General features: G+C 47.4%; 1 protein-coding gene across 6 annotated transcripts in view; it reads right to left on the bottom strand.

The window, feature by feature from the left end:
- Positions 1 to 13,080, bottom strand: part of LOC136625803 (plasma membrane calcium-transporting ATPase 4-like) — a 183,085-nt gene that overhangs the window by 98,079 nt on the left and 71,926 nt on the right. The gene's annotated exons all lie outside the window — the stretch shown is intronic.

The raw sequence follows: 13,080 nt of genomic DNA, 5'->3' as shown, positions 1-13,080 counted from the left end.
AGGACCTTTGGGGGTTTACCCTAGCCCTAAGCTGTCACTTTTGGTCTCCACCCGTTATTCTGGTGGTGACAAGGTACAATAATCTCTGAGCTTCTCCAGTGCTTCACCATGCGCACCCCGGAAAGAGCCGCCAGCCGCACCCCGGAAAGAGCCGCCAGCTGTTTGCACAGCTGGGAGTGTGTTTAGACACAAGCTGGGCTCTGCAAACAACTCCTGGAGGCCCTTTTACAAGCAAATAATGATAAAGTGTTAACGGCCATTAAAGCCATTAACACTTTATGCAAATAGATCACTAAATCTTTCAATGCTTCAGTTATTTTAAAGATTATCTTTGCATTTAAAAGGGCCTTAAGTCATCTTGCAGTGATAGTGATATGCATTACCACTAATTAGGAGATTAGTGGTGGCAGTGGCATTAAACCCTTTCCAATCCACTGTCTGACGTCTGAAGACATTATGATTTAAGGCTGTACAGCTCCAATGTTGGAAGACGTCAGTCGGGGTTCTCTTACTGTATATTGCCAGCCTCTCTGCTGTCGAAGCCTATCCAACGTGTCACCTCATGCAGTACTGGCTTTAGCCAGCAGATAGCGCCGTTTTATAACGGCAGAAAAAGAGTAAGCTCCCTAGGAAAACCAGCATACAAATTGGATTGGGAAGGGTTAACTACAAAAACCGTGGAGCACTTCAACCCAGCGCCGTTACCATAACTCCTACTAAAGTGAATGGGAACTGTGGAAACCGTGTAGTATAGTGCTACACAAACAGCGCTGGGCTGAAGCACTCAGCTGTTTCCGGCAGGTGATCAGAAACAAAGGGCAGGTTTTACCAATTTTGGCTTCCCCAAGGGGAAAAAAAAGGTAAAAAAAAAAATAGCTGTTTTCCATTCATATTGCTTCCTCAAACAGAAATAAAAAATGGAAAAGTCCTTTATACCTCAAAATAGTACCAATAAAAAGTACAGGTTATCCCATAAAGAACAAGCCCTCATGGTTCTTGGAATGTGGAGTCACCAAATGTTGTTAAAACACTCTAGAAGTCGTCCCACAAAATATCAGGCCTCCTGCAGGTAAACTGACATAAGGCAAGTGAAAGCTATGACTGTTGGAATGATTTACAGCTTCTTAAGCCTACAATTATTTATGTCACTAAAGTGTTAAAAATGTACCTTAGGCGACTGAATTCTATGCCAAATCTATATATATATAAAGCTGAAAGCCCTGACTGACTGACTGACTGGCCAAAAGTTCTCCAACTTCCCGATGTCGTAGAAACATGAATTTTGGCACGAGCATAGATTATCTCCAAAATAGGAAAAGTAATTGGGTCCCAACTCGATTATTCAATTCTAGCGCAAAAGAATTGGCGTCAAAATTTAACGTACATAATCTAAATCTCTCACTTCCCAATGTCATAGAAACTTAAAACTTGGCACGGGCATTGAATATGTCATAAATAGGAAAAGTTAATGGGTCCCAACTTGATTATTCAATTCTATGCGCAAAAGAATTAGCGTCCAAATTTTACGTACGGAATCTAATTCTTTCATTTCCCGATGTCATAGAAACGGGAAATTTGGCACGGGCATTGAATATGTCATAAATAGGAAAAGCTAATGGGTCCCAACTCGATTATTCAATTCTATGCGCAAAATAATTAGCGTCAAATTTTTACGTACGGAATGTATTTTTCTCACTTTCCAGTGTCATAGAGACGTGAAATTTGGCACGAGCATTGATTATGTCATAAATAGGAAAAGCTAATGGTTCCCAACTCCATTATTCAATTCTATGCGCAAAAGAATTAGCGTCCAAATTTTACGTACGGAATGTAATTTTCTCACATAGAAACTTAAAATTTGGCACAGGCATTGATTATGTCATAAATAGGAAAAACTAACGGGTCCCAACTCGATTATTCAATTCTATGTGCAAAAGAATTAGCATCAAAATTTTACGGACGGAATGTATTTTTCTCACTTTCCAGTGTCATAGAAACGTGAAATTTGGCAGGAGCATTGATTATGTCATAAATAGGAAAAGCTAATGGGTCCCAACTCGATTATTCAATTCTATGCGCAAAAGAATTAGCGTCCAAATTTTACGTACGGAATCCAATTTTCTCACATCCTGATGTCATTTTATATAAAGGAAACGTCGCATGGTTACCTCCACGTGGTGTTTTCTGGGTAACACAGAGAACTACGCAAAATGGTGAACATATGTTTTTTCGGTATCTCTAAAGTAAGCACGACTTCATAAGATTTCCGTGTGAACACCAGATAAACACGAGTACCAAATTAACTCGGGCGAAGCCGGGTATATCAGCTAGTATATTTATATGAGACAAATTGACAATCTACAATAAAAAAGTGACATTTTTGGGCGGGTATTTTTCCTTTTAATGTGAATGTGTTCTATGATTGAAATTAATTAGCCAAGAGAACTAATTTCCAAAAAATAGTACCGTTCCTCATTGCAAATTCATCCCAACTCCCTATTTTCTCTCCTTTGCTACTAGAGATGGCCTGGTGGAGCATGCACAGCATGTCGCCAAGCCTGTACAGTGACGTTGTTTTCCCCAGGTGAGCATGCATGGTGCATCCGCAGGTCTGCATTGATGTGCTGCAGCACCACCTAATTCACCAATGAAAATATCCTGCAGCAACATAGGAGAAAACGTCAGTGTAGGGAGCCAGAAGAGACACAGGGCTGCTGGGCAATGTAGTTACCCACAAAGAAAGCAGCTGCTTGTGCACTGAAAGAGCAAAGGAGGAAGCAGACTCATAAAAGACACAAGAAATAAGTCAGTGAGGTATGAGGGCACCTGTGCAGGTACCTTCTGCTCCAACCCCTCAAGGTACCTCATATACACCTGGTTCAGCACCAGCATACATCATCCCACCATATAGAAAAAAGTAAGATTATATATTGACCATCCCGGTGTCCATCAGTACAAGCAGACTGTGCATGGAAAAACTAAAAGTGCTTAAAAACACAATTAATATCCTTTATCAATAATCCAATACTGGCGGAGACACAACGCACACAAGGAGAACACTGCTGGGCAGCAGGAATCAATAGATAGAATGAAATGCTAGAGAGAGTAATGGCTTGGAGGCAGAAATACAGAAACTAAAGGCTGGGTAAGGCCATATGCATCATAGGGCTGTTGGAGAGGGGAACCGCGTGTCATGCCGCAGGAACGCCTAACGCTGAAGAAGTCTGGTCTCCCGGAGATCAAATTGTAGACACCAGCAGCACTCGTAGAAAACTGAATCCAGCGAGGGTGAAGCAGAGCCACTAATTAAGGATCCGAGCCATGATCCAAATACAAATCCATATACTGTAGCAGAAGAGATAGTGCAGCATCAAATTGCGTAGTTAAACATTATTTTATGCATTCCATCCATAAGGCCCACTCATCATCATCACCATCATCATCATCAGTCGTCAGAAGAGAAAGTCAGAACACTTTGTTGTTAACTAGAGATGAGCGAACGTACTCGGTTCGGGTGTTTTTTGGACCCGAGCACCGCTTTTTCCGAGTAACTGACTACTCCCCCCCCCCCCCCCCCCCCCCCCCCCCCCCCCCCCCCCCGAATCTTTTCGTCCAAGTAGTCAGTTACTCGGAAAAAAGCGGGGGGGCTCGGGTCCAAAAACACCCGAACCGAGTACCTTCGCTCATCTCTATTGTTTAACCCATACCTGCTCTTCTCCAATCTCGGCTAGGAGAGGCGCAGGATGTGGAGCAGCTGGGAGGCGCTCACATTGATTTGAATGGAAGCCAGCTAATTCTGATAAGCAGTTTGGCTTGTTGAGCATTCGGTGCAGACCCCAGTGTCACCCCCCTTCACTGCCGGTCACAATATGTTGGTTGGCGGTTTGCATGTCTAACTACACAGGGACACACACCTGCGGTGTCATAGTGGCCTGTGAGTGGTTTCTGTCTAGACTTTGTGTATACAGTAGTATGTGCAGCACACCACCAGCAGTGGGACAACTATAAGGGGGGCTGTACATCTGCATCAGGGTTCCTGTTTCCTGCTGGAAAGGGCAATCCCTTGGCCGAACAGCTACGTGTCAGGACGGAAGTGAACAGCGCCAGGCAAACCCCAGTGACTATAATGGGATCTATTTGCTTTCCACGCAGCTGCCCAGCTTTTAACAAGAAGAAAGCGCTACATGAAGCGTATTTTCTTCCGGTATTTGGTGTCAGATCTGCGACAGAACTGCCGACCGGATATTCCAACTCAGATGTGAAGTCACTTTCAAGCCTCCATCACACAAACGTTATTTTTCCGCGATTAACGCAGCGTTTTCAGCGCCATGCTAATCGCAGTATAATGCTCCCATTGTTTTAATGGAGCCTCTCAGACAGCTGCTGGATCGCAGTGCTTTTCCAGCGTCTGTTCTATTTTTGATGTTTAGCACACCTCATCCATGATGAGGTGTGCTAAAGTCCGCTGTCAGCCGCAGGGAGCTGCAGCTGAAAGTTAAATTGTGGTGCTTTACTTTTTACTAAACGCATGTGTGAGGGAGGCCTTAGGTGTCTAGCTGCGGAAACCCTGCTGCTTTCTGCAGATGACCAGAGTGTACGAGCTTTATGGAATTTGTTGTGGATTTTGTATATGTGTTTTTAGATGCAGATTTTCCCCTGCGGAATGTGTTGGGTTTCTGTGATCCGGTAGTTCCTGCACGGAGGTCACACTGGCAAATGTGATTACCAAACATCAACAAATGCAGATTTCCAGTGAGATTTAGGCTGCTTTCACACAGCTGTCTGTAAAAACGTCTCATTCCACCGCGTTTTTGAACAGCATTATCAAATGCGTTCGACGGCGGTGTTTAACGCACCCCATTATTGCAATCGGTTATCACGTGCATTTTAAAGAAAAAAAAAAAAAACACCCCCGCCAAAACACACTAAAATAAAGCAATTGAAAATGGTGGCATTAGAAACACCATACTCTGCTAAACGCTATAAAAAACGGCCTGTGTAAGAGTGGCCTTAGTGCATTTCTGTTTCAAAAGTGTATTTGCGGATTTTGGTGCGGTTTTTATGTTCTCCATTTGATCTCTATGGCAAAAATCTGCAACATAAATAGGATTCGTAATTCGCAACATTTTTCAAATTCCCAGCATTTCTGCAGCAGATAAAATCCGCGATGTGTGAAGGGTATTAGTAAAATCTCAATCACATGGCTTGTACTGTAAACGCTGCAAAATTTTCATAGTGATACCGCATGCGGAAGTGGTGGAGCGGGTCCTACATGTGTAAAGCGGGCAAATACTAATGATACTTTACATATGAAGTCATACAATAGTCATAGCTGACTTCAGGAAGACTTGGTTGTCTCATCCTTATCTAGTTCTCTCCAGATGAGCAAAGCCATCCAATCATCCTCCTACTAGTTTAACCCCTTGATGATTTTGGACGTACGTGTGTGCCCTCCAGCGTTGGGGTTTGGGAAGCATATTAAAAGTACCACCGAGTCCATAAACGCCCAATCAAATTAACGAATCTATCCCAGCTCTGTGATCATCAGCAGAAAGAAATAGAAAACAAAAAGATGCCAGAATTGTGCTTTTTTGGTCATCCCGTCTCCAAGAAATACCTTAATAAAAAGTCATCTGTGCCGTATATACTCGAGTATTAGCCGACCTGAGTATAAGCCGAGACAATAACTTTTAGCACAAAAAAAAAATTGTAAGACTTATTGACCCGAGTATAAGCCTAGCTATACTCAAGTATATATTAGGTAAAGAAAAAATGCAATACTTACCTCCCAGCCGGCGTCTGTGTCCCCGGCATGATGGTCTCCTCGGCGGTGCGGCAAGCTGCTTGAGAATTCTCCCCGCTGTCATCTCCCTGCTCCGCTTTCAATTCCCCCGCCGTAAGCGCTGTGATTGGATCGAGCGCCAGCCAATCACAGCCATTCAGTGATGTCATCCACTGAATGGCTGTGAATGATTGAGCGCCAGCTGTGATTGGCTGGCCCTCAATCCAATTACAGCGCTTACCTACACAGTGCTGACGGCGGAGGAATTCAAAGACGAGCAGGGAGATGACAGCGGCAAGAATTCTCAAGCAGCTTGCCGCAGTGCAGGGAAGACCATCGCGCCGGGGACACAGACGCAGACTGGGAGGTAAGTAAAGCGGGGATTTTTGTTGTTTTTTTTTTTTTACCTCACACGAGTATAAGCAGAGGGGGGCTTTTTCAGCATTAAAAAAGTGCTAAAAAACTAGGCTTATACTAGAGTATATATGGTACTCCAAAACCTCAGGTAGTCACACAACTCCAATGACGCAAAGATCAAGTTATGGTGGTCAGAGGATGGCGACAGTAAACTAATGTGGTATCGCCGTAACCGTACCGATCAATAGAATAAAAGTAATCATGTTCTTTTTGCCAGTGTGTACACTATAAAAACAATAGCCCTGCAAAGATGGCAAAACTGCATTTTTTCCAATTTCACCCCATTTAGGAATTTTTAAAAGTTTTCCAGTACTTTATATCAGGGGTCCCCAACCACCGGTCCGCGGACCGGGCCGTTAGGTGTCTAACGCCGGTCCGCGGCACCGCCGGGAACTTTTGTTCTAAATACAAGGCCCGCGGGCTGAATCCGGCCCGCAGCCTTGTGTTATGTGGCCCGCGGCGTGCCGACGCCGCTCACCACTGAAGCGATTACCAGCGGGGGCGCCGCATTTCTCCGCTGGTAATCGCGCTGCTCCCGGCGCGCACTGTGCAGCCAGGATCCTCCTCCCGTGTCCCCTGCTCATTAGTTCCGCAGGAGAGGACTCGGGGAGGAAGCGATCCGGGCTGCACACTGACGTCAGGGCAAGAGAGAGAGAGCGACGCTGACAGCAGGGAGGAGGTAAGTATATGGGTTGGGGGGGGGGGGGCTGCTTATTACTGCGGGGGGAGGCTGCTTATTACTGGGGGGGGAGGCTGCTTATTACTGGGGGGGAGGCTGCTTATTACTGGGGGGGGAGGCTGCTTATTACTGGGGGGGGAGGCTGCTTATTACTGGGGGGGGAGGCTGCTTATTACTGGGGGGGGAGGCTGCTTATTACTGGGGGGGGGGGAGGCTGCTTATTACTGGGGGTGGGGGCTGCTTATTACTGGGGGGGAGGCTGCTTATTACTGGGGGGGAGGCTGCTTATTACTGGGGGGGGAGGCTGCTTATTACTGGGGGGGGGAGGCTGCTTATTACTGGGGGGGGAGGCTGCTTATTACTGGGGGGGAGGCTGCTTATTACTGGGGGGGGGGGAGGCTGCTTATTACTGGGGGGGGGAGGCTGCTTATTACTGGGGGGGGGAGGCTGCTTATTACTGGGGGGGGGGAGGCTGCTTATTACTGGGGGGGGAGGCTGCTTATTACTGGGGGGGAGGCTGCTTATTACTGGGGGGGGAGGCTGCTTATTACTGGGGGGGGAGGCTGCTTATTACTGGGGGGGGAGGCTGCTTATTACTGGGGGGGGAGGCTGCTTATTACTGGGGGGGGGAGGCTGCTTATTACTGGGGGGGGGAGGCTGCTTATTACTGGGGGGGAGAGGCTGCTTATTACTGGGGGGGGAGGCTGCTTATTACTGGGGGGGAGGCTGCTTATTACTGGGGGGGAGGCTGCTTATTACTGGGGGGGGAGGCTGCTTATTACTGGGGGGGGAGGCTGCTTATTACTGGGGGGGGAGGCTGCTTATTACTGGGGGGGGAGGCTGCTTATTACTGGGGGGGGAGGCTGCTTATTACTGGGGGGGAGGCTGCTTATTACTGGGGGGGAGGCTGCTTATTACTGGGGGGGGAGGCTGCTTATTACTGGGGCGGAGGCTGCTTATTACTGGGGCGGAGGCTGCTTATTACTGGGGGGGGAGGCTGCTTATTACTGGGGGGGAGGCTGCTTATTACTGGGGGGGGAGGCTGCTTATTACTGGGGGGGGAGGCTGCTTATTACTGGGGGGGGGAGGCTGCTTATTACTGGGGGGGAGGCTGCTTATTACTGGGGGGGGAGAGGCTGCTTATTACTGGGGGGGGAGAGGCTGCTTATTACTGGGGGGGAGGCTGCTTATTACTGGGGGGGGAGGCTGCTTATTACTGGGGGGGGAGGCTGCTTATTACTGGGGGGGGAGGCTGCTTATTACTGGGGGGGGAGGCTGCTTATTACTGGGGGGGGAGGCTGCTTATTACTGGGGGGGGGAGGCTGCTTATTACTGGGGGGGGAGGCTGCTTATTACTGGGGGGGGGGCTGCTTATTACTGGGGGGGGAGGCTGCTTATTACTGGGGGGGGGGGGAGATAAATTATATGCTGCCCTATGTGCATGTTGAGGGGAGATAAATCATATGCTGTCCTATGTGTGCGCTGAGGGGGGGGGGGGCAGGAGATAAATCATATGCTGCCCTATGTTGGTTGCAGGGGCTGAGATAAGGCTGAGATAAATCGTATGCTGCCCTATGTGAGTGCTGGGGGGGGGGGGGGGGAGATTTGTCACAGACGGAAAAAGTCTATAGACTAAATTAATTGGCCCTTGTCACAGTTATAGACTAAAATGTATATACTTTAATGAAAATTTAACTTTAAAAACATAAATGGGCTAACACACATGCGTTGCGCATGGACGAACAAAACAACCACACAAAAACACGAAGGTCGCCTCTTCCTTAACCAAGGAAGCTAATAGAGGCTAGAAAAATCGGTATTAACAAAGGACACCTAGTGTTGTGTCCTCTGTTTTTTAGATCACGTAAGAGGTAGGAAGATGGCTCTATCTGCTGTGGGACGCCTGTAAGTATAATGCCCCCAGCAGAGTGTTTTAGATAGAGAACCTCTTCCTAACAGAAATTAGCCCCTATGTGAGTGAAGTATAGCGCATAGCGCATAACGAGATGGTTTAAATAAGAGAAGCTCCAAAAGAAAAAGACCCTTATGCGCAAGAATTGCGGCGCAAAACAGGGTTATTCAATTGCAGTATACTCGGCTCGACGCGTTTCCCCACACGAATGTGGTTCATCAGGAGCACTTATATTTTTTAAAAGAAAGAATACTAAATCAGGGCGATAACTGATTTTGCTTTTTGTTGTTTTTTCGTGATAGATTCGTAATCAATAGATATTTTAAGATATTCGGAAAGGGTGGCTTGGGAAAGCGCAATTTTAGTGCTCGAACATATATAAACTGGGTCCCAGTATCTGATTTAATCAGGAAATTTCGAGCACTAAACTGCCTTAGCGTACCTCTGTAGCCAAGTTCAAGGAAAGTCTACAGAGTCGTTAGCTATAGTGAAAAATCACAATATAGCCAGGGCTGAATGTAATGACTAATATTCACCACAGATAGCCCACAAGCAGATCTTGCCCAGAAATGGGTATTGATTACAGCAGGCAAAAGAGGTTGTTGCAAAAATGAATGCAACAGCCCCAAAAAGGCTAATAAGCCCTAGAGATTTTTGACCCTTATTTGGTGTAGTAGCTACAGATGATGCAGCCAATTCAAGAGTCAAAAGCTCATAAATAGATACTAGTTCTATCATAAACCCAATAAGGGTATTAGAGAAACTATCTAATAGAGCCTGCAAATAAGTATCAGATATCCAATCAGCCAGAGTATCCCTAAAAGCACCCAAAAATAGAAAGCAAATAGATAAAAGGATAAAGCCTGTGGCTCTGATGGTGAGCCACAGGAGTAATGCTGGATTGAATGAAAGTGTGCCCATATAGTACTTTACTGGAACGCCCCAGGGGAGGGGATTGTAGTATGGCCCAATCGCTGATGTCCAGAGAGGAAAGGGGCCGGACTACCATAATTATATGCTGTATGCTGCCCTATGTTGGTTGCAGGGGGCGAGATAAATCGTATGCTGCCCTATGTGAGTGCTGGGGGGGGGGGGGGTTAAATCATATGCTGCCCTATGCGTGTGCTGGGGGGGGGGGGCGAGATAAATCGTATGCTGCCCTATGTGAGTGCTGGGGGGGGGGGGGGGGGATAAATCATATGCTGCCCTATGCGTGTGCTGGGGGGGGGGGATAAATCATATGCTGCCCTATGCGTGTGCTGGGGGGGGGGGGGAGATAAATCATATGCTGCCCTATGTGTGTGCAGGGGAAGGGGGGAGATAAATCATATGCTGCCCTATGTGTGTGCTGGGGGGGGGGGGGGAATAAATCATATGCTGCCCTATGCGTGTGCTGGGGGGGGGGGGGGGGGAGATAAATCATATGCCGCCATATGTGTGTGCTGGGGGGGGGATAAATCATTTGCTGCCTTATGTGTGTGCTGGGGGGGGGATAAATCATTTGCTGCCTTATGTGTGTGCTGGGGGGGGGGATAAATCATATGCTGCCCTAGGTGCGCTGGGGGGGGGGGGGGGGGATAAATCATATGCCGCCCTAGGTGTGCGCTGGGGGGGGGGGGGGGGGGAAAGAGATAAATTATATGCTACCCTATGTGAGTGCTGGGGGGGGGGGGAGATAAATCATATGCTGCCCTATGTGTGTGCTGGGGGGGGAGGGAGATAAACCATATGCTGCCCTATGTGTGTGCTGGGGGGGCACGGGGAGAAATAGATTATATACTGCCCTATGTGTGTGCTGGGGGGGGGGGGGGGATAAATCATATGCTGCCCTATGTGTGTGCTGGGGGGGGGGGGAGATAAACCATATGCTGCCCTATGTGTGCGCTGGGGGGGCACGGGGGGGGGGGGGGGGATAGATTATATACTGCTCCATACATTGTATGACCTGTGAGACACAGGTTTAGATTGGCTGGCAGCAGTTCACCAATAAATCACCGACATTTGTCATCAGCCGACTGAACACCCTCACCACAGGGCAGCGCTATCTTCAGCCTTTCCCCAAGCATTAATATTTTAGTATAGTGTCTTTTTTCTTGTGGATGTGTTTACAACAACCTTAACAGAAGCAAGTGAAGCCCAGAGTTTTTTTGTGCCCAACAGGAGGAGTCATGAATGCGCTCTTGGTTAAACTTTGGTAGGTCAGCCAATCCAGGAGTTTTTCATCAATGTTCCAAATTTTCTGTATTTGCGGATAACTGCTATCATATGTGGTTCGCGGGAATTATGGAACCTTATTAACCCCATTCCAGACAAATCTCTTTAGAATATGGTTCCACAGTGGAGCAACGCTAGTGAAGCCAAATCACCAACCATTCTGAAGTGACAAGTGATAAAAAATGTTGTATTGTTCATCACCACGTCCTCAGGCAGAGTTCCACATTCTCACTACTCTTACAGTAAAGAACCCCCTTCTATGTTGTGTTGAAACCTTCTTTATAGATGTAGAGGGCTCCCTATTGCTTGTCATTATTTTTCTGGTCCTTGTCCTTGTAATTCATGGTTCTGCTCATGGCCCCATTTTTGGATTTTGCTTTCAGCCTTGCTTTGGACATCATGGATATTATCCATTATTCCTTTCTACAATCAAGACTCCTTCCACGTCGGGCACAGATCTGCATCCTCACCCACATAGTCCGTAATATATACCCCAAAAGTCCTTTGTTTTGTTATGGTTGTGCAGTACCCTGCAGCATCCAAGGAGCGGGGCATGGCCAGGAGACAGCGGGGTAGGATTTGGGCCTTGTCACGGTGGCTCTACAGTCTTCCCACCCGTAGGGTAACCGAGGCACGTCCAAGGGCCGGGGGCAGGTGGATAAAGCGGGGAACCCAATGCAGGATTATCTTAGTTTGATTTGTCACTCGTCATGCCACCGTTTCTTCTGCAGCGGAAGGAGGATTCTGGGATGGTGGAGTAGACCCTCTCTCGCGCAGCCTCCGTGGAGGAATTCCCAGTTGGTGAGTAAATTCACACACACACACACACACACACACACACACACACACACACACACACACACACAGGTTAAGACACAGCCTCTGGAAATGGATGGGTGACTGGTCGTTTTACTGAACTTCCACAAGCGCAGAACTTCGCAGCAGCTTTACAAAGTGGTGTGGCAGGGAGACTTCACAGGGATGCAGGAGAAACCACAGTCTAAGTTATCTGCAGGTCCTGGCCCGGTTCCACTCTTCCTCAGCACTCTTTTTGTCTACCTGCACACTCACTGGTTATTCCACGCTGCATTCTCCAGAAAACATCATCTGCTGTCATAAGCGATAGGCCATCCTCTCGGCCTCCTCCATTCTGTAGCTGTGGGTTGATGGTACCCACAGACAGCCACATTGGCCGTCTCTTGCTCAAGGACAGACGAAAAACCAAAAGCCCCTCGCAACTCCTCTCATACCAATAAATACACAGTCACGTGAAAAACAAAAAGATACATTACACAGACACTTAACCCATTCAGTGCTGCAAAGTAGGCAATACACTTCACTCACACAGCACAGAAGACACTGACAATACAATATTGAGCATACACACTTTAGGAGGGACCCCGTTGTACTGGGCCACTACAGTTGCATGCTGGATTTTTTGCAGTACTTCTATAATTTTGGTGACAATCTGGATACCGTAATGCTTATCCTATCATGGAAAACTGACCCCTTGTATAGAGACTCTACTGCCCTGTTGTACTGCCGCTAGCTTCGATACAAGATGTGACACGGGGGACATGGAGGCTCTAGTATCCTGTTGTACCACCTCTAGCTTGGATATAAGAAGTGATATAGGCGGGCATGGAGGCTCTAATACCGTTGGGCCACCTGGATTAGTCGTAGAAGACAACCCGATTCCACTCTGTAGCAGTTCAGTTTCGTTATTTATAATGCCACTGCAAACGGAGATGATAGGGAGTGTCCGAGGCCGTAGAAGTAATAGGCACTGCGAGACCAAATAACCTTCAGCCAAGCGCCTAGAAATGGTTCCGACAGACACAGGGGTTTAACAATGGTGCCACCTGTTTCTGATTAAACCATTGTAGCTTCTCATGCTTGTCGGACAATCAAACGGTCCTCTCACGGTGGTGTATTGAGGGGGTCCTGAGCTTGTTCGCCTTCTGTGTCCTCACACATCCACTGGTCCCAACACCTCCTAACAGTCTGGTCAGAACGGACCCAGTGGTTTTGTTGACTGATGTTGGATTATGTGTTACAAATATGGCTAACTCGAGA

This window comes from Eleutherodactylus coqui, chromosome 4 (assembly GCF_035609145.1).
Source record: "Eleutherodactylus coqui strain aEleCoq1 chromosome 4, aEleCoq1.hap1, whole genome shotgun sequence".
Lineage (NCBI taxonomy): Eukaryota > Metazoa > Chordata > Amphibia > Anura > Eleutherodactylidae > Eleutherodactylus > Eleutherodactylus coqui.
This window is presented reverse-complemented; position numbering and strand designations above follow the sequence as displayed.